This window comes from Schistocerca gregaria, chromosome 6, assembly GCF_023897955.1.
Source record: "Schistocerca gregaria isolate iqSchGreg1 chromosome 6, iqSchGreg1.2, whole genome shotgun sequence".
NCBI lineage: Eukaryota > Metazoa > Arthropoda > Insecta > Orthoptera > Acrididae > Schistocerca > Schistocerca gregaria.
In genome coordinates, this window is record NC_064925.1 from 181,608,658 (window position 1) to 181,629,881 (window position 21,224).

Below are 21,224 nucleotides of genomic sequence, written 5' to 3' on the forward strand. Positions count from 1 at the left end.
GTCTCACGCTAAAACGTGCGGATGGTGAGCCCTAGTGGTTAGCTGGCGACGTGGGTGTCATGTCCATCCCTTATCGTAGGGCCTTCTAGCTTAACACGGTTCTGCTCTCGGCTTCTGTTCTCGTTTCTACCCTCGGAACTGCGTCGGTCTCACGGTGGGAAGGTACTACGTGCATTTAGGCATTCTTGTGTTAGTCTGTGGTATTCCATTTGCACACTTGTTACTCGTATTACTTTGGTTAATTTAATGTCACGATTTATTCGGAGCTACATGACATACTACTGGATTTGCTTATCATGTCAGGGTTTTCATGGAAGGTGTTGGATTTGTCTGACACCTTACAATTGAACGTGGTGTCACAACGCAACAGCTCCCCTCTCCCCCGGTAATTAGGTGACTTCTGCGTGCAGATGTTGTGCCAGCTCCTTCCAGCTACCTCCAAGGCCTCACTGCTTCAATGCCACGACGAGTCGCTGCTGAGATCAATCAAATGTGGACATGTCGGCTGCTGGGTAGGTGGTCATATGGTTCTGGCTGATCAGTGCATATGAGCGGAGAAGAGACGAGTAGGGTATCCTTCTAGCTACGTTAAGTTGGCGCAAATGCGGAAATCTACTGCCTTACGCGACTTTCACAAAAGCCATAGTGTTCTGACCCAGTGCCTGGGAGCGAGCATCTTGTAAACGGATAAGCTGATGTGTTTTTCGCGTGCTACTGTCACGTCGTTAGTATCTACGGAAAGTTGCTGAAGAATACTCAAACCACGAATAGGCGACAAGAAGTAGGTCGTACACCCTCATCACAGATCATAGGATCCGGAAGCTTGTTCGCTCTCTGAAGTGGTATAGGCGGCGATCTGTGGCAGATGTGACGACATAGTACAGCACTGGTGCAGGCAAAAGTGTCTTGGAGCACACCGTTCAGCGCAACAGAGGACCCTTATGTGTTCCCACGCTGAGCCAACAACGCGCCGGCCGCTGTGGAAGAGCTGTCACAGGCGCTTCAGTCCGTAACAGTGCTGCTGCTACGCTCGCCGGTTCGAATCCCGCCTCGGGCATGGATGTGTGTGCTGCCTTTAGATTAGTTAGTTTTAAGCAGTTCTAAGTCTAGGGGACTGATGACCTCAGATGTTAAGTCCCATAGTGCTCAGAGCCATTTGAACCATTCGAACCCAACAACGTCGTCAGTAATGATTACAGTCTGCACGAGTCCATCGAGATTGTACAGCGGATCAACGTAATCGCGTCGCCTGTTCTGTTGAATCTCGTTTATTCTTAAACCAAGTCGATGGTCGTCGTGTCCAGATACGCTGTCATCCTGGCGATCGGTTGCTCGAAACATTCTGCGCTCCACGGAAGCAGGCCGGTGCGAACAGTATTATGGGGGACACTCAACAGGTCTTCCATGGGACCTGCGGTTGTAATCGAGTGCGCCATGACAACTGTGGACCATATGTATATTATTAGGGACCACCGGTAACCACTTATGCTTGATGTCTTCCTCAACAGCAATAGCATCTTCCGGCAGAGTAACGGTCCGTGTCACAAGTCCAGAATCGTGCTGCAATAGTTTGAGCAGCATGGTAGTGAACTCACGTTGACATCTTGGCCATCAAATTGAGCTTATGTGTATCCGATGAAACACAAGGAGGGGTGCTATTGGGTGCCGACTCCGCGCCCACAAACCAACCACCCGTAAATTGCTAGAAGTGTGTGCCTGTTGCGGCAGGGCTGATTGATCTCTCACTATCCACTAAACAATTAGTTCACCTACCTGGATAGGTTTCGTGTTATCTGCCCCTTCACTCGGCGACGGAAAGAAACTGGTTTAGCCGACAGAAGCAGCGTTGACGAAAATTCGACTAAATACCTACCACGCAAAGGTGACATAACTCCAGTCTACGGGCAGTATCTGAAGGTTACTTAAATAGTCGAGCGCTTCGCATTCTTGTATAACTCATTTGAAAAAAAAGTCTAGTATTTCCTTTATATTGGTTTATTGTCTTTCAAACACAGAAAATGGCTAACAATTCCGTATTTAATATGCCGACATCAATTATGCAACGTCACTGATTGTCTCCGTTACAAATTCACACACGAAAGCAGCCAGAAGATGTTAAGCGCGACAAATCACTGGCATAGCTCAGATTCTCAGTACTGTGGTCGTTCTTCGTCAACTACTAGAGAATCGACGAAAGGCGTGAATTTCATCATTTTCGTGTTTATCAGAAGACGGCTCCCGAGCGACTATCTCGACTAAAAGATCTCAGGCACAAAGCCCTACCCAAACTCGCAGGAAAAGCTCAATTCCTATTGGCTAGTATATCAATCAGCCAATCAGATCATCTAGACCACTTCTATAGTAGTGGTATTTCTAATGGCACCCAATCAGTTTACCACAAGTAATGTAGACTAGAAATCTCGTAATACCGAAACTAAATAAAATTTAATGAAACAAGGTACGATTTCTTTCCATAAAATAAATTACTAGTAAATTTAATACCCAATGCCCCTTCTGGCTGCCTTTTATAAATTGAAGCCCACTCAGTCATACGTCACAAATTCCCCTATTGGACAACAACTTTCTTATGCATACATTTACATAATTTTAATAAAATATCAAATACTCACTATATGTATGTCTTCAATTTACTCTCAATCTCTCCGAAACATTCACACAACCAAAACACAATGAAATTACAATTTTCCAAAGTACTTTTAATTACGTCAGAAATTTGTGGCAATGAAATCAAAAATAATTTCAGAAAATTTGCTTATATGAACCTGTACTCTTGGTTCTAGCTTCAGTTGATATTGCAGATGAATACATTATAGTTCCTAAATCAGTTTCATAGTGTCGTCACGGTTATTAAGTGTTTTAGGTAAAAATTTATCTCTTCGAAAGTACTGAAGTTAGTGATTTGGTATTTTAAAAGAGTGGTTGTCTTATCCATTGAATTTGGTATATTAAGTATGAAGAACATCGATTAAAATCTAATAGTAATTCTCCAGATTCACAGATAGTATGGGTAACGTTTTGCATGCAGCATTAGTTGAGCACAGAACTCGCTAGGACCAGTAGCCAGCGTCAGCTTCACCAGCGTGAGAACCAACATCTGGTCTCCTCGTTGCTCCAGGGCAAGCTACACCTTCAGAGCAAAATGATAACTCATAATCATTAGCTACGTTACATTTTGCGTAGGCATCTGGTGCCACAAACCTCTGGAAACCTGTCAATTACTTGTCGAATCCATAGCACGCAGTGTCACTGCGGAATTGCGTTCCAGAAGTGTACCAAAACACTTTTATAGGCGGTCATAATGTTTTGGCTCATCAGGCTGGATCCACAGAATATGTGGTCATGCTTAAACTCTGGAATTTCTCTAAAACATCCGCAAGCAAGCGCAAGTTTGTGTCTATGTACAGCTATGCGTACTCTCCTAAAGTGGAGATATTGAAATCCCGTCTGGCATTCACAGCACGCTCATACTCTGTATCTATAATGGCTTCACCTGTAAGGTTGCTGGAGAATGAAGTTATGCCGGGTAGCCAGATCTCGTTGAGTTCTGCCACATTATCCACATACTCGTATGGGAAAACCCCTCTAGTCACGAGCTGAAACTTTTCCGCGTCAGAGAATGTAGCTCGAGTGATGTGCATGTTCTCCCGAAAGTTTCAAGTTTCTGGAGTGGTGCCTCCATAAGACGCAGCGAGTCAAGGAAGTGGAGCGTAATTCTTGGCGTCATGCGCTTCGGGAATGAAACATAATTCTCAAAACTCTCAGGTAGGACACTCATTTGATTTCTGTCCCAGCTGAAATCAGCCAAGTGCCCAACAAGAAAGTAAACATCATACCCGCTTTTTATTATGAAAGAAAACGTGTATATGCCTTAGTAGTTGATACTCTAATTTGCATGTATTGTGTGCTGCGCCACAGAATTTCCACATAACAGTGGACCGGCCGTTGTGGCCTAGCGTTTCTAGGAACTTCAGTCTGGAACCGAGCGACAGCTGCGGTCGCAGGTTCGAATCCTGCCTCGGGCATTGATGTGTGTGATGTCCTTAGGTTAGTTAGGTTTAAGTAGTTCTGTGTTCTAGGGGACTGATGACCTCAGATGTTAAGTCCCATAGTGCTCAGAGCCATTTGAACTATTTGAATATAAACGTGGTCGCTACGAGCGAGTTTCCGCTTTTCTATCTAACGGCAGCAAACAAACGTGGTAGTCCACCGCGTTTTTGTACAAATCTTCATTCTCCTTTCATTTGATAGTAAGAAAAAGGTCACTGTGTAGCTTATCAACCACAAATGAAAGTTTTTCAAGCCCACTGAGAAGCCAAACTGCAGGATTATCCCCAATATAAGATTGTATCGGTTAAGTCTCGAATCAGTCGGCTCTCAGCCGTGGCAGCGTGCGGACGGCCCCGCGCGTCGGCCCCGTGCTCCGCTGCAGGTTTGCTCCGCGTCGTAGCTTTAAGGCTTGTGTCCGTCCACCGCGAGAAACATGTCGAGCGCTTACCGCCGTGCGACCCTTAAAGTTTCCTTCCCAGCTGAACAAGCGCGACCTCGTGCACATGAAGTTGAAACGTTCCTACGTGAAGAAGTTCGTTTAGATCCTAACCACGTTATCGGAATCCATTTTTCGATCACGAGTAGTGTCGTTCATATTAAAATGACAAACAGCGAGGTGTGTGAAGATGTTATTCGCCGCCATACCAATGGACTTAAGTTCAAATACTCTGATGGTCACGTCGGAGCAGTAACACTTGAACTCGCAGAGTACGGTCAACGCATGATTAGTGTGTTTGAACTACCATTTGAAGTGCCGAAGAACGTAGTTGTCTCTGCGTTACAACCATACGGTAACGTCATCGGTTACGTAGAAGAAAAATGGCAAACCTTCACGACCTACCATGTCCTTAATGGTGTGCGTCAGGTAAAAATTGAACTGAAAAAACATATACCATCATACCTGACAATTGGCGGTGTGCGAGCCACTGTCATGTACGACGGCCAACCCCGAACATGTGCGGGTTGTGGACAAGAAGGCCACGCCAGATCCGCCTGCATGCGACGCCGCCTGATCCAAACGCCGGTCGGCGAGGAAGCGTCCCCAGCGGTGATCACTCAGATCCCTGTCACATATGCCAAGGCTGCCCAGGAAGGGCACCTCTACACATGGTCTTCCTGCTCTGTTGACGTCGTCTGATCAGGCAGATGCAACCGCTACTGAGATTCTTTCTGAGGTGCCACAGACACCAGATCCTGACCTTCCACATCATCGCAGCACTGTGACTGAAAATGCTGCTGAGATGGACGTTGATCCGGGAGTGGTACCTACTTCTGCTTTCCTTCAGACTGGTACGGAGTCAGACGAAGGCCACCCGCAATCAGACTCGGAACGACCTGTTCGAAAACAAGGGCCGACACGAAAGAGAAAGAAACGTAGCCGTACACCCCCTGATGAATCCATTCTACGGATGGATGCCAGAGATGCAGAACCGAAGATGGACGATAAACCGCTCTATGATGTCCAAACGTCTGATGCGAACGACCCGCCACAGGCGACCACTGGCAACGACCACCCCTCCTTACTGGCGCCGTCGCCCCCACAAGTCGACGTTGAAGAAAGTCTATATGCTGAGCCGAAAAATACGTCTCCTCTCCACATGGATGATGTACACAGTCGGTACCCTACCGCAGTATCAGTCTCCTGGGCAGACGACGTGGAGATCGAAGGGACTGGGGTGGACGATGCTGATGATGGGGCGCCCCCATCGGTTGCGCCCGCGCCCGCAAACTCTCCACAAAAGCAACCTCTTCAGCGGACCGGCAAGATCGACGACCTCTCGCTCCTGAAGAAGCAGCCCCACCTGTGCCTGTGGGACTCCAACACCAGCATTATCGTGTCGCAACGATTAACCTCGCGACCATTCGTGCACCCCACAAACTAGCGCTGCTCCGCGATATGATTTATGATGCGGACATTGATATTACGCTTTTTCAGGAAGTGCATGTCGCCGATTTTTCACCACCACATGGCTTCACGGCGCATCTTTCTGCCGCTTCGGACACCGGTAGTGGTGTTGCCATCATCTTACGAGAAGGTCTTCCTGCCGAAGATGTCCTATACCTCCCCAACGGCAGAGGTATGGCCCTTACTCTCTTTGGTGTACGCATCGTCAACATTTATGCGCCGTCGGGCTCCAGCTACCGTCGTGAACGCAATGCCTTCTTCGCAGATGAAGTTACACCTATTTTTATGGGACCACACGATGACTGGGTCACGGGTGGAGACTTCAACTGCACCCAGCGTCACTCACTACGCGCAGCTCAGGAAACAGTCGTGACGCGGCTATAATTTGTCGACACGTGGAGACATCTTCACGGTGATCGTTTGGGCTTTACGTACTACACTGCGCACTCCTCTAGCCGACTGGATCGCATCTACATCTCGCGATCCCTAATTCAACACACACGACAGGCTGAAATCTGGCCTGTTGCTTTCTCAGATCATGAGGCTTACTTCTGTGACGTTGTTCTCACAAGACATGCAGTATAGCATGGACGTGGTTTATGGAAACTGAACACGGCACTTCTTAATTCACCTGACTGTCGACTTCTAATAGAAGACACTTGGATCACATGTAATAGACGCCGTCCCATATCCTGGTGGATCCAGTGTGCAAAACCTGCTCTTCGGAAAACTTTGATCCGATATGGCAAAGATGTTGTCGCCTGGAGGAAGAGCACTATGGACTTTTACTACAGGATCCTACGAGAATGCTCCACGATGCCAGCCTCCCCTGTGAGCCATACAAGGATAAACCATGCTAAGGCCCAAATCTCCAATCTCATGCGAAGGCATTTGGAAGGAGCGATAGTACGATCTCGTACTGCTGATTGCATGCCTCATGAACATCCATCTATGTACCATATCATCCAAGAACGCCAACATCGTCGCCGAAAATTTATTCCCATCCTAACAGACCAAGATGGGCGTCGCTACGTAACCCAATCTGCAATAGGGAATGTGCTTCACGTCCACTACCAGCAGCTCTACGCCGCAATTCCACATTTCCCAGACTTGATCGAGGAAGTCTCACAGCTCAACTTCGGTGGTCTCCCAGGAGATGCGGCGATTGACTTGGTGTCAGAGGTGACTGATGATGAAGTCCGCGATGCGATCCGAGCAGGAACCATCAATCGCTCCCCAGGACCGGACGGTCTTCCCCTCGAATTTTATCGCACCTTCCGTGATTTGTTAGAGTCCACCTTCACCTCCATATGTCGGGAACTGATGTCTCCGGAAGTACCTGTGCCGCACTCTTTCATGGAAGGAATTATTATTCCTGTACATAAACTGCATGGTGGCAACAATATCAGTGATTATCGGCCCCTCACCCTCCTTAACAGTGATATGAAAATCTTCACTCGCCTTTTGGCGGCACGACTTAAAACCATTGCCCGATATGTTGTGTCGCCAGACCAAGCATCTTTGGGAGGGGATAATAATATCCGCACGGCTTTATGCCGCTACAGGGATATGATCACCGTTACCCAGGCACAACGCCTCTCTGGGGCACTTGCGTCTTTGGACTTTAGTCAAGCTTTTGATAGGGTTGACCATTCGTTCCTTACGGCCGTTCTCCACCATACAGGTTTCCCAGTCGCCGTTATCACGGTAGTGATGCGCCTTCTGCGGGATGCCTCTTCCAGGATTATGTACAATGGCAGACTCACTCCTCCGATAAAAATAGGTCGATTCGTACGTCAAGGTTGCCCTCTATCAGCGATTTTGTACGCCTTTTCCTTGGAATCCTTGCTATGTGGGCTCAGACAACGTTTGGTAGGGTTGTCCATAGATCGATACCGATTCTGTTGCACGGCCTATGCTGACGATGTAGTTATCTGTGTGCGTAATGCCGACGAGGTTCGAGCTGTTTTGACGTGGGTAGCGACTTATGGTGAGGCGTCGGGTAGCTCTTTAAACGTAAGTAAGTCACAAGTTATGTTCATTGGCACGGGACTCCCTGTGGAGTGTATTACACCTCTCACCACCGTTGATACCATTCGCTGTTTAGGAATAGACTTTTCATCTGATCTCCGGCGTTCAGCCGCCATCAACTGCAGACGCCTCCTTTTAATGATCAGAGCAGGTCTTATGGACCATCGCCTTCGATCCCTAGATATTCTCCAACGAGCTCGATATGTTAATATATATATCGCATCCCGAGTTCCCCATGTAGCACAAGTTCTACCTTTCCCGCTTACTGTGGCACGTCGCATGTTGGCAGCAAATGGCATCTTTCGTCAGCTCTGGGCTGTTGTTCAAAGTTAACTATGAAACCCTTACTCTTCCCCGTGAACGAGGTGGTATAGGTCTGTTTCACGTGCCGGATAGAGCTCGCGCCCTATTTGTCAGCTCCCAGATGACGGTATGGACACGATGCCCAACGAGCCTCACTGGTCTCCTCCTGACGGCATATACGCCGGTCTCACTGTCAGCCCCAGTGATGATTTCGGACGTTCCGGTCCAGTTACGTTATATACGATACTTCTTTCTTGAACTCAATTATCTACGCCTCACCTTACCAAGACAGCTTTTACTCAAGACAAAGGCAGTATACAATGTCCTCCAATTAGGTCGTCCACCTAACCCGATTGGACAAAAGTTCCCCCAGGTAGACTGGCGTCATGTATGGCGCGCGGTTTTCGCCCGTTACCTTGACACGAATGTTCAATCTGTCTGGTACCTAACAGTCAATGGTTAGCAAATCAATCAAGCTCGCCTTCATCGTATCCACCTCGCCCAATCACCTCTCTGTTCCACGTGTGGAGTCCCAGACAATGATGAACATCGGTTTGTTTGCGGACCGGCGGAGGAGGTTTGGCACTTGACTCGTCTTCTTGTCGCTTTTCTAACGCGGGACATTCCGGATCGGATTACTCCCCTTTCATTATTATTTCCGGATCGTGAATATTTTCCTCGGACAAAGACCAATGCTGTGAATTGGATTCGCGAACATGCCATTCACTACCTATTTGGACAAACTGTAGACTCTGTACTCGATTTTTGGACATACCTCAATGACCGTCATTATGTCGTTGTCCGTCACCCAAAATACAGACAATTTTTCTCGAACTTCCTTGGGAGTGCTTTCCACGACCCGCCTCGCAGCTGGAATGTGTTAAGCCAAGAGAGAAGAACGTTTCCTGTTTGAACCAATGAACATTTCTGAACAATTGAACAGAACACATCAATTTCTAGAAGACGTGACTCAACATATTACCAGCGGAGCGCAGAAGGCCTCTGATCAATGACACAACAAAACTAAACAAAAACAAAAAAAATAATAACATAACAACAATAAAAATAAAAATAAAATTCAAAAAAAGAAGATTTTGTTTTGTTTGTAAGGATAGCCCTAACCTTGATTTCCTATATTTACCCTGGTAGATAGGCAGCTCTCTGGGGTAGGTTTAGTCAGGAGCCAACGCCTGAAGTGGAACAGATTTTTTTCTTTTTTTTAGGATGAAAAGTGGCGGTGGCACTTGGTTCTTTTTTTTAGTTCCATTTTATAAAAGGGTTAACTAATGTAACAAAAAAAGGGGGGTAGCGTACAAAAAAAGGGAAAAAAAGGGGTTGCGTCTTTGATTCATAATAAAACGTCTTCGGTCCCAGGTTCGATCCCCGCCACTGCCAAAATTTTGATAAATAATCAGCATTGGCGGCCGAAGACTTCCGGTATAAGAATTCAGCCTCATTCTGCCAACGGCCTTGTCAAAGAGGGTGGAGGAGCGGATAGAGGTTCAGGGCACTCTCTTGTCCTAGGGGTGGGAAATTGTCCCTAATGGCGGAAGAATCAGCAATGATCAACGACATGAGGATGCAGAAGGCAATGGAAACCATTGCATTAAAGACACGTAACGTGTATCCGCAGGACATGTGGCCTGTAGTTGAAGAAGTGTCATGATGCTCTCTCCATTGGCAAAAGATTCCGGAATAGTCCCCCATTCGGATCCCTGGGAGGGGACTGCCAAGTGGGAGGTTACCATGAGAAAAAGATTGAATAATCAACGAAAGGATAATGTTCTACTAGTCGGGGCGTGGAATGTCAGAAGCTTGAACGTGGTAGGGAAACTAGAAAATCTGAAATGGGAAATGCAAAGGCTCAATCTAGATATAGTAGGGGTCAGTGAAGTGAAGTGGAAGGAAGACAAGGATTTCTGGTCAGATGGGGATCGGGTAATATCAACAGCAGCAGTCATGGGCGACCGGAATGCAGTTGTAGGGGAAGGAGTAGAAGAAAAGGTTACAGGAGAATATGGGCTTGGGACAAGGAATGAAAGAGGAGAAAGACTAATTAAGTTCTGTAACAAGTTTCAGCTAGTAATAGCGAATACCCTGTTCAAGAATCACAAGAGGAGGTATACGTGGAAAAGGCCGGGAGATATGGGAAGATTGAAATTAGATTACATCATGGTCAGACAGAGACTCCGAAATCAGATACTGGATTGTAAGGCGTATCCAGGAGCAGATATAGACTCAGATCACAATATAGTAGTGATGAAGAGCAGGCTGAAGTTCAACACATTAGTCAGGTAGTATCAATACGCGAAGAAGTGGGATACGGAAGTTCTAAGGAATGACGAGATACGTTTGAAGTTCTCTAACACTATAGATACAACAATAAGGAATAGCGCAGTAGGCAGTACAGTTGAAGAGGTATGGACATCTCTAAAAAGGGCCATCACACAAGTTGGGAAGGAAAACATAGGTACAAAGAAGGTAGCTGCGAAGAAACCATGGGTAACAGAAGAAATACTTCAATTGATTGATGAAAGGAGGAAGTGCAAACATGTTCCGGGTAAATCAGGAATACAAAAATGCAAGTCGCTGAGGAATGAAATAAATAGGAAGTGCAGGGAAGCTAAGACGAAATGGCTGCAGGAAAAATGTGAAGACATCGAAAAAGATATGATTGTCGGAAGGACAGACTCAGCATACAGGAAAATCAAAACAACCTTTGGTGACATTAAAAGCAACGGTGGTAACATTAAGAGTGCAACGGGAATTCCACTATTAAATGCAGAGGGTAGAGCAGATAGGTGGAAAGAATACATTGAAAGCCTCTATGAGGGTGAAGATTTGTCTGATGTGATAGAAGAAGAAACAGGAGTCGATTTAGAAGAGAGAGGGGATCCAGTATTAGAATCGGAATTTAAAAGAGGTTTGGAGGACTTACGGTCAAATAAGGCAAAAGGGATAGATAACATTCCATCACAATTTCTAAAATCATTAGGGGAAGTGGCAACAAAACGGCTATTCACGATGGTGCGTAGAATACATGAGTCTGGCGTCAGACCATCTGACTTTCGGAAAAGCATCATCCACACAATTCCGAAGACGGCAAGAGCTGCAAGTGCGAGAATTATCGCACAATCAGCTTAACAGCTCATGCATCGAAGCTGCTTACAAGAATAATATACACAAGAATGGAAAAAAAATTGAAAATGCGCTAGGTGACGATCAGTTTGGCTTTAGGAAAAGAAAAGGCACGAGAGAGGCAATGCTGACGTTACGGCTAATTATGGAAGCAAGGCTAAAGAAAAATCACGACACGTTCACAGGATTTGTCGACCTGGAAAAAGCGTTCGACAATATAGAATGGTGCAAGCTGTTCAAGATTCTGAAAAAAAGTAGGGGTAAGCTATAGGGAGAGACGGGTCATATACAATATTTACATCAACCAAGATGGAATAATAAGAGTGACGGTCAAGAACGAAGTGCTCGTATTAAGAAGGGAGTAAGACAAGGCTGTAGCCTTTCGCCTCTACTCTTCATTCTGTACATCGAGGAAGCAATGATGGAAATAAAAGAAAGGTTCAGGAGTGGAATTAAAATACAACGTGAAAGGATAACAATGATAAGAATCGCTGATAATATTGCTATCCTGGGTGAAAGTGAAGGGGAATTAAATTATCTGCTGAACGGAATGAACAGTCTAATGAGTACACAGTTTGGTTTGAGAGTAAATCGGAGAAAGACGAAGGTAATGAGATGTAGTAGAAATGAGAACAGCGAGAAACTTAACATCAGGATTGATGGTCACGAAGTCAATGAAGTTAAGGAATTCTGCTACCTAGGCAGTAAAATAACCAATGACGGACGGAGCAAGTAGGACATCAAAAGCAGACTCGCTATGGCAAAAAAAGGCATTTCTGGCCAAGATAAGTGTACTAATATCAAATACCGGCCTTAATTTGAGGAAGAAATTTCTGAGGATGTACGTCTGGAGTACAGCATTGTATGGTAGTGAAACATGGACTGTGGGATAACCGGACCAGAAGAGAATCGAAGCATTTGAGACGTGGTGCTATAGACGAATGTTCAAAATTATGTGGACTGATAAGGTAAGGAATGAGGAGGTTCTACGCAGAATCGGAGAGGAAAGGAATATGTGGAAAACACTGATAAGGAGAAGGGACAGGATGATAGGACATCTGCTAATACACGAGGGAATGACTTCCATGGTACTAGAGGGAACTGTAGAGGGCAAAAATTGTAGAGGAAGACAGAGATTGGAATATGTCAAGCAAATAATTGGGGACGAAGGTTGCAAGTGCTACTCTGAGATGAAGAGGTTAGCACAGGGGAGGAATTCGTGGCGGGCCGCATCAAACCAGTCAGTAGACCGATAACACCCCCCCCCCCCAAAAAAAAAAACAGAGGGTCATACCAGCGAGGAGGCATTCAGAGTCAGCGTACACAACAAATGGGCATCGCTCCTAACAATGAGTACTCTTAAAGGCTATAAAATTTTTTCTTAGGCATAATACCAGGTAATGGATACTTATACAGGCAACGTGCTGGACACTTTGCTAGAAACTAGCTTGTTGAAGAGGCGTTGAGGAACCCTAAGCAAATATCCATTACGCGTGTATTTATGTGACAACTTTTAGGAAATGAGTCGGATATGTTCTGGCCCAGTAGTAATTATAATTACCATTCTATTCACTTTCCTCATTTGAGAAAAGTAGCACCTTTACATACAGTTTACGCACACCGGCAATATTTGAGAGATGGAGGGGTCCCACGTCTATTGTTCTGTTCATCTAAATTGCGTCTCTCAGGGTCATAAATATGGATCGATATTCCAGTACTTGTGTCTCAAATTTAGGTATGCCATGGATCTTGACGGGGAACATGATAACATCAAAGTTATAGCACTTACGAATGTCAGTGTCTCTACCGTATCGATATGTGCTGTGGATTATCTTTACCGTTGTAATTTCTTTCACACGCCAAGACTTACCATACAAAATAAGCCTGGTCGCTTTTATTTTTAACATTAATACATACCCATTTATCAGCTATATCCTTAGAAAGCTTGATACATTGGGATCCTACATTTAACAGATGATAAATATCCGTGTGGATGCAAAGTTATAGCATTCGGCTGAGCGCTTTAGCTCTCCCTCTCTCTAACATATTGGAAAATTGGTCCTGTATAACACACCATGTTGACTCAAGAAACCACTCGCTCATTGATGTGCTCAGCGATACCACGTCATTTCCACCCCAAAGGTAGTGAAAGCTCATATGTCAGAAGCCTGTTTTGGGAGGTGTGATAGTTCGACACACAGCACTGTGCTGCATTTAATGGCGGGATATCGTGGATCACTAATAAGCTGGAGGCGCTCCGGTTTTCAGAACAGGAAGGCCCGCTTTCTGAAATTCTATGGAGTCACGGTACCCTCCATCTGGAATCAAGATCCAAATGAACGAGATTCGCTCCTCAAAGGTGCCCGTAATCACCGAGTTTTCTAATTGCGATGTTACTAATGTGGTTGTTGGTGTGGTCTTCAATCATGAGACTGGTTTGATGCAGTTCTCCATGCTACACTATTCTGTGCAAGTTTCTTCATCACCCAATACCTACTGCAACCTACATCCTTCTGAATATGCTTAGTGTATTCATCTCTTGGTCTCCCTCTATGTTTTTTACCCTCCACGCTCCCCTCCAATGCTAAATTTGTGATCCCTTGATGCCTCAGGATATGTCCTACCAACCGGTCCCTTCTTCTCATCAAGTTGTGCCACAAACTCCTCTACTCCTCAATCCTGTTCAGTACCTCCTCATTAGTTATGAGATCTATCCATCTAATCTTCAACATTCTTCCGTAGCACCACAATTCGAAAGCTTCTATTCTCTTCTTGTCCAAAGTATTTATCGTCCATGTTTCACTTCCATACATGGCTAGACTCCATACAAATACTTCCAGAAACGACTTCCTGACACTTAAATCTATACTCGATGTTAACAAATTTCTCTTCTTCAGAAACGCTTTCCTTTCCATTGCCAGTCTACATTTTATATCCGCTCTACTTCGACCATCATCAGTTATTTTGCTCCAGAAATTACAATACTCCTTTACAACTTTAAGTGTCTCAATTCCTAATCAGACACACTAGGCATCACCCGATTTCATTCGACTACATTCCATTATCCTCGTTTTGATTTTGCTTTCATGACACTGTCCATTCGGTTCAACTGCTCTTCCAAGTCCTTTGCTGTCTCTGACAGAATTAGGATGATATCAGGGAACCTCAAAGTTTTTATTTCTTCTCCATGGATTTTAATACATACTCCGAATTATTCTTTTCTTTCCTTTACTACTTTCTCAATATACAGACTGAATAACATTGGCGACAGCCTATAACCCTGTCTCACACCTTTCCCAACAACTGCTTCCCTTTCATGTCCCTCCACTGTTATAACTGCCATCTGGTTTCTGTACAAATTGTAAATAACCTTTCGCTCCCTGCATTTTACCCCTGCCACCTTTAGAATTTGAAAGAGTATTCCAGTCAAAATTGTCAAAAGCTTTCTCTAAGTCTACTAACGCTAGAAACGTAGGTTTGCCTTTCCTCAATCTTTCTTCTAAGATAAGTTGTAAGTTCAGTATTGCCTCACGTGTTCCAAAATTTCTACAGCATCCAAACTGATCTTCCCCAAGGTCGGCTTCTACCAGTTTTTCCATCTGTATGTAAGGAATTCGTCTTAATATTTTGCAGCTGCGACTTCGGTAATTTTCACATATGTCCGCACCTGATTTCTTTGGGATTGGAATTATTGTATTCTTCTTGAAGTCTCTGGGTACTTCGCCTGTCTCATACATCTTGCTCACCAAATGGTAGATTTTTCTCTGGTCTTGCTCTCCTAAGGAAGTCAGTACTTCTAATGGAATGTTATCTACGCACGGGACCTTGTTTCGGCTCAAGTCTTTCAGTGCTCTGTCGAACTCTTCAAGCAGTATCGTATTTACCATTTCATCTTCATCTACATTCTCTTCCATTTCTATAATATTGTCCTCAAGTACATCGCCCTTGTATAGACCCTCTATAGACTCCTTCCACCTTTCTGTTTTCCCTTCTTTGCTTCGAACAAGGTTTCCATCGGAGCTCTTGATATTCTTGCAAGTGGTCCGCTTTTCTCCATTAGTCCTCTAGCCTTCCCTGCTTAGCCATTTTGCACTTCCTGTCGATCTCATTTTTGAGACGTTTGTATTCTTTTTTGCCTGCTTCGTTTACCGCATTTTTATATTTTCTCCTTTCATCAATTGAATTGAATATTTCTTCTGTTATCCAAGGATTTCTACTAGCCCTCGTCTTTTTACCTACTTGATCCTCTGCTGCCTTCACTACTTCATCCCTCAAAGCTACCCATTTATCTTATACTGTATTTCTTTCCCCTACTCCTGTCAGTTGTTCCCTTATGCTCTCCCTGAAACTCTGTACGTCCTCTGGTTCTTTCAGTTTATCCAGGTCCCATCTCCTTAAGTTCCCACCTTTTTGCAGTTTCTTCAGTTTTAATCTACAGGTCATAACCAATAGATTGTGGTCAGGGTCCACATATGCCCCTGGAAATGTCTTACAATTTAAAACCTGTTTCCTAAAGGTCTGTCTTACCATTTTATAATCTATCTCATACCCTTTAGTATCTCCGGGGTTCTTCCACATATACAACCTGCTTTCATGATTCTTAAACCAAGCGTTAGCTATGATTAAGTTATGCTCTGTGCAAAATTTTACCAGGCGGCTTCCTATTTCATTTCTTATCCCCAATCCATATTCACCTACTACGTTTCCGTCTCTCCTTCTTCCTACTACCGAATTTCAGTCACCCATGACTATTAAATTTTCGTCTCCCTTCACTATCTGAATAATTTCTTTTATCTCATCATGCATTTCATCAATTTCTTCATTATCTGCAGAGCTAGTTGGCATATAAACTTGTATTACTCTGGTAGGTATGGGCTTCGTCTTTATCTTGGCCACAATAATGCGTTCACGATGCTGTTTGTAGTACCTTAACCGCACTCCTATTTTTTTATTCATTATTAAACCTACTCCTGCAGTACCCCTATTTGAATTTGTATTTTTAACCCTCTATTCACCTGACGAGAAGTCTTCCTCCTTCTGCCACCGAACTTCACTAATTCCCACTATTTCTAACTTTAACCTATCAATTTCCCTTTTTAAATTTTCTAACCTACCTGCCCGATTAAGGGAGCTGACATTCCACGCTCCGATCCGTAGAACGCCAGTTTTCTTTCTCCTGATAACGACGTCCTCTTGAGTAGTCCCGCCCGGAGATCGGAATGGGGGACTATTTTACCTCCGGAATATTTTACCCAAGAGGACGCCGTCATCATTTAATCGTACAGTAAAGCTGCATGCCCTCGGGTAAAATTACGGCTGTAGTTTCCCCTTGCTTTCAGCCGTTCGCAGTACCAGCACAGCAGAGCGTTTTGATTATTGTTGCAAGGCCAGATCAGTCAATCATCCAGACTGTTGCCCCTGCAACTACTGAAAAGCTGCTGCCCCTCTTCAGCAACCACACGTTTGTCTGGCCTCTCAACAGATACCCCTCCATTGTGGTCGCACCTACGTACCGGCCATCTGTATCGCTGAGGCACGCAAGCCTTCCCACCAACGGCAAGGTCCATGGTTGATGGCTGGGGGGGACTAATGTGTTGTCCGTCATTAAAAGGACGGAAGAGGGAATTGCCCCCAGCCACAGAAGCGTCACTATTGCTAATACCGTGACTCGATGATGACCAACTGTAGTTTAGGATAGAGGTCCCAGATAGTCTATGAATACCTTGTCCACAGGGTGAGTTGCCCAATCTTAGTTAAGACTCCCAACCCTGCAGTTACGACCCTAAATCGCTCCTTACACTTCCTAACTAATTTGTGAATATTCCCATTAATGGAGGGGCCACGTCCAGTGTTCTTTAGTCCTTGTGATTGTTTTGATTACTCCGAAGTGTCTGCCACAAAGCGAACGGTGGAAATTTATGATACAGTAACGGTCAACTCCGTGGGCCAGCTCATCTCGTCTCTGTTCTCCTGACATACGTGATAGCATAGCACTTCGCTTTTCAAAGAGTGTTCAATCACCCTTTTGAGTTTCTTCCTCCGTTCTTGCAGCCAGGGATCTTGGTGCTGTTTCACATCCAAATTCAAAGACGGGGAAGGGATCTACCCCAAGGCAGTTCCCTCCCTGTGCTTCCTAATATTCGTTTTCTCCTTTCTGTCTCCGTTTTCTTCTGTGCCCCATTCGGTCTGGAATTTCCTTCTCAAGGTGTCACAAGCCCACTGTGATTAAAACCAGAAGGCCAGAATTCGAACTACCCACCTAGCGGTCCTACCAATCTTTCTTGTCTTGTCACCATCTACATCAGGGCCTGGTTCTCGGACTCTAGCATGAGCAGTTTGTGGTATAGGTAGAAACTTTCCAGTACAAAGAGTACTCGGCCACTGTCAACGACATACAGGCATGGGCAATAGGCCACCAGCCCACGTCAATAACTTCGAGCAACACCACAATAATCCTGGAATCCCTAGGTGAGAGACATTAGTCTGTAACACAAGCTGTTGTTCAAAATCAGGGAGTGGCAGAATAGGTGTGCTGGCCAGCACACCCTTCAGGGCCTCAAACGATGCCTGCTGAGTGTGTCTCCAATGGAACCTTTCACCTACCTTCTAACAGGTTGAGGGTAGCAGAGTGTTGAACACTGTTGGGGATAAATCTGGAGAAGAAATTGAGCATTGGTACGAAACCATCAGTATATTACTTATCTCCCACTAGTGGGAAGTTACCTTATGAAAGCCTGTGATCTACCTGCACCCCTCGAGATGACACTAAGTGTCTTAAAAAGGAAATCTAATCGTACTCCAAATTCACCTTGACCGGTTTTACATAAAGTGCTGCCCCCTCGCAGTATACTCTAAATAGTGTTCTAAGATCTTACTGTATACTATTACATCATAAAAGTAATAATAGATTCATTTGAACTTGAGACAACCTAACATTGAACCTAAAAGACAAGATAGAGCTCCTGCCGCAGCTGTCACCAAACCAAACGGCTTGCGAATGTATTAAAGTCCCCTAGGACTTGGAGCTACATAAACCTAACTAACGTAAGGACATCACACACACCCACGCTCGAGGTAGGATTCGATCCTGCAACCGTCGTGGTCGCGCGGTTTCAGACTGTAACGCCTAGAACCGCTCGGCCACTCCGTCCGACACCCGCACCTGCTCGCAGTCCAGGTGAGAGGTACCAAACACACCCTCCATCCTCTTGACCACACACTCCGCTAAGACACATTCGTTGACATGACAAAATTTCGATCAGGTTTACAGTTGAAATGGAGCACCTGGTTAAGGTAATTAAACACACAACGCGTTTTCTGGAAGGAATCATACTCCAAAAGGGCTTGGGTGTGACCACAATTAACGTCATGGGCCAAGGTAATTCTTGATATCCAAGATATAATTTCACTTCGTTTACGACTAGCACGGGGGTGACATCTGTTGATCTACAATCAGTGAATGACTTTTAAAGTTTACCGTTATTGAAGAATTTCGACAACTCGTACCAACGATAGTCAAACACGGAAGTTTTACTTCCAGAGTGTAACAGGGTGCCCATTAGTTCGTGATTACTCGTAGACGTGGCAAAGGGCAAGTGTGTGTGTTGACTAGTCTTAACCTTGAGACACTTCTTAACCAGGATAGGCAGGCTGCTAAAATAACCTTCAACAGAACGTTTTCTATTATGCCCAACTTTCTCCTTGCGTACTGGGAAATTATGTAAAGCGTGCCATTTCTTATTACACTAAAAACGGGGCCTTGGACCTGGTTTTTTCTTCCCCTATTAACCTTACCGCTCTATACCTTCACACATCACGACTGCTTGTCGGTAGTCCTCCCTTATCATCAGGGAAGTGTACATCTTCTACATTCAAGTTCCAGGATTACAGGTTTTCAAGAAAATAATATGAGAATTGTCCTCCTGTCTCATTTCCAGCAAGATGTTATTCACTATTTAGGCTTAGAAGACAGGAAGGCACAAGGCCGCCTCCACTGACCTGACGTACTCACTATATCAGGTGAAAATTTCAGCTCGCCGCTGTAAACGATAAAAGAAGCGGGTAGTTAACTTGTGACAAAATTTGCTAGACGAGCTGTCTTGTAACAACCTAGACCGGAAATCGCACAAGGATAGACCACACTCATTGGCATCGGCGAACCTACTTCATTTTGCCATAGCCAATTCACAGATGACTTGAAACACTACACTGTAAGTCACTCAGTAGGTAGCAGCCTGATTTTGTGACTTCGCTGTTAACCATTAAAATTCCGTCTGCTCCTTCGAATCAATGGACAAGTTAATGCTCCCCTCACTCAATCCCCATAGTGCATTAGGCAATTTGTTAAATAATCACAGCTGTCTAAATACTGAGATCAGTTGCCTCTTCGTTGTCCCACACAATCTGTCCATCGCAGCCAACTGTCCTCCACTTGCAATTCACTATTCTTCTGAAGTACTTGGTCTACAATTCCCTTACACTTCTATTCCTGATAGACCAGCCTGAGATCCCTTACATAATTAGCCGCATGATGTAATTTTGCTTGCAGTCCCAACACCTGAGAATGCATAGGAGGAGACTCCCAGAATAACTCAACAAAGGCCTGCACACGAGAACAGTAGCTGTTATGTAGTGAACAAGCGTCACATTACTCCGCAATAGTGTCTTTAATCACAGTCAAGTGAGGGTCCAATGTCCCTTTCAGCCTCAGTTGTAAGAAGCTTGTGATAATATCCATAGCCTCGCCAAGTATGCTGAGTTCATACTGGAGCCGTGGTTCACTAAAATAAGACATCCCCAAAATTCGCCGGACTCCACGGAGGTCATTCTTTCAGTTTTCCTGGAACGAAAAACGAAACCACATAGTACACAAAAAATTTTAAACCTTCTACCATATACAGTATCAGAATCCTATCACGCACGCTAACCATACTTTACTACCACTGATATGGGACAGGGTAGGTGAGAGGTATGGTAACGTCTTGGCTCATAAATAGCTAGAAATATAGCATAAACGATCTTCATTAAACAATAAAATAATTTATGTTATCACGACGTTATTTACTGCCCATGCCATCAGTAGTAAACTGCTGTAGTCCTAGACCACTGACCTTCAAGTCTGTCAAAGATGAGCGTACGTGATTATTCCAAAGTTCACGCGTGACATAAAACGGGCATTTACCCTAACACCATTAGAATGTTCAATTTAACAACTCGTTACGCATGTCACCTTGGAGAAAAACAAGGCCTTACTTAGACTGAATCAAAGATATAACGTGGGCAATGCCACCTTTAAGAACATAGAAATTTACTTTAAGGTATCCAAAGACAAAATGTAGACTAGATTTGATGCACGCCACTTTCAAGGAAACAGAAACTAATTAAATCACATTAGTTTAACCAAAACAATCATGATTTATACACTAACTAGACGTGAGGTGTGGCAACCTTAAAGAATGCGAGTGTACTTTTTGGCTAAACAATTTACACACGTGACAATTTTGCAGAATCATGTAACATCGACCAAGCTTCAATAAGATGGAATAAGAAAATTTTTAACAACCAAGGCACTGCGATTCTAAGTCACAATAACAATATTCCTCCAATACAAGGCAAACAAAAAAACACCCTGTCAAGATATGACAATAACCACCGCTCCACACTGTGGTTGCAGTTGAGTCTGAACAGTAACAGACTTCATGCAAACGATAGGTAGATAAGTCTTGCACAGATCAGTGACTCATGTACTTTGAGGCAAAGTTAAATAAACGTCATCTGA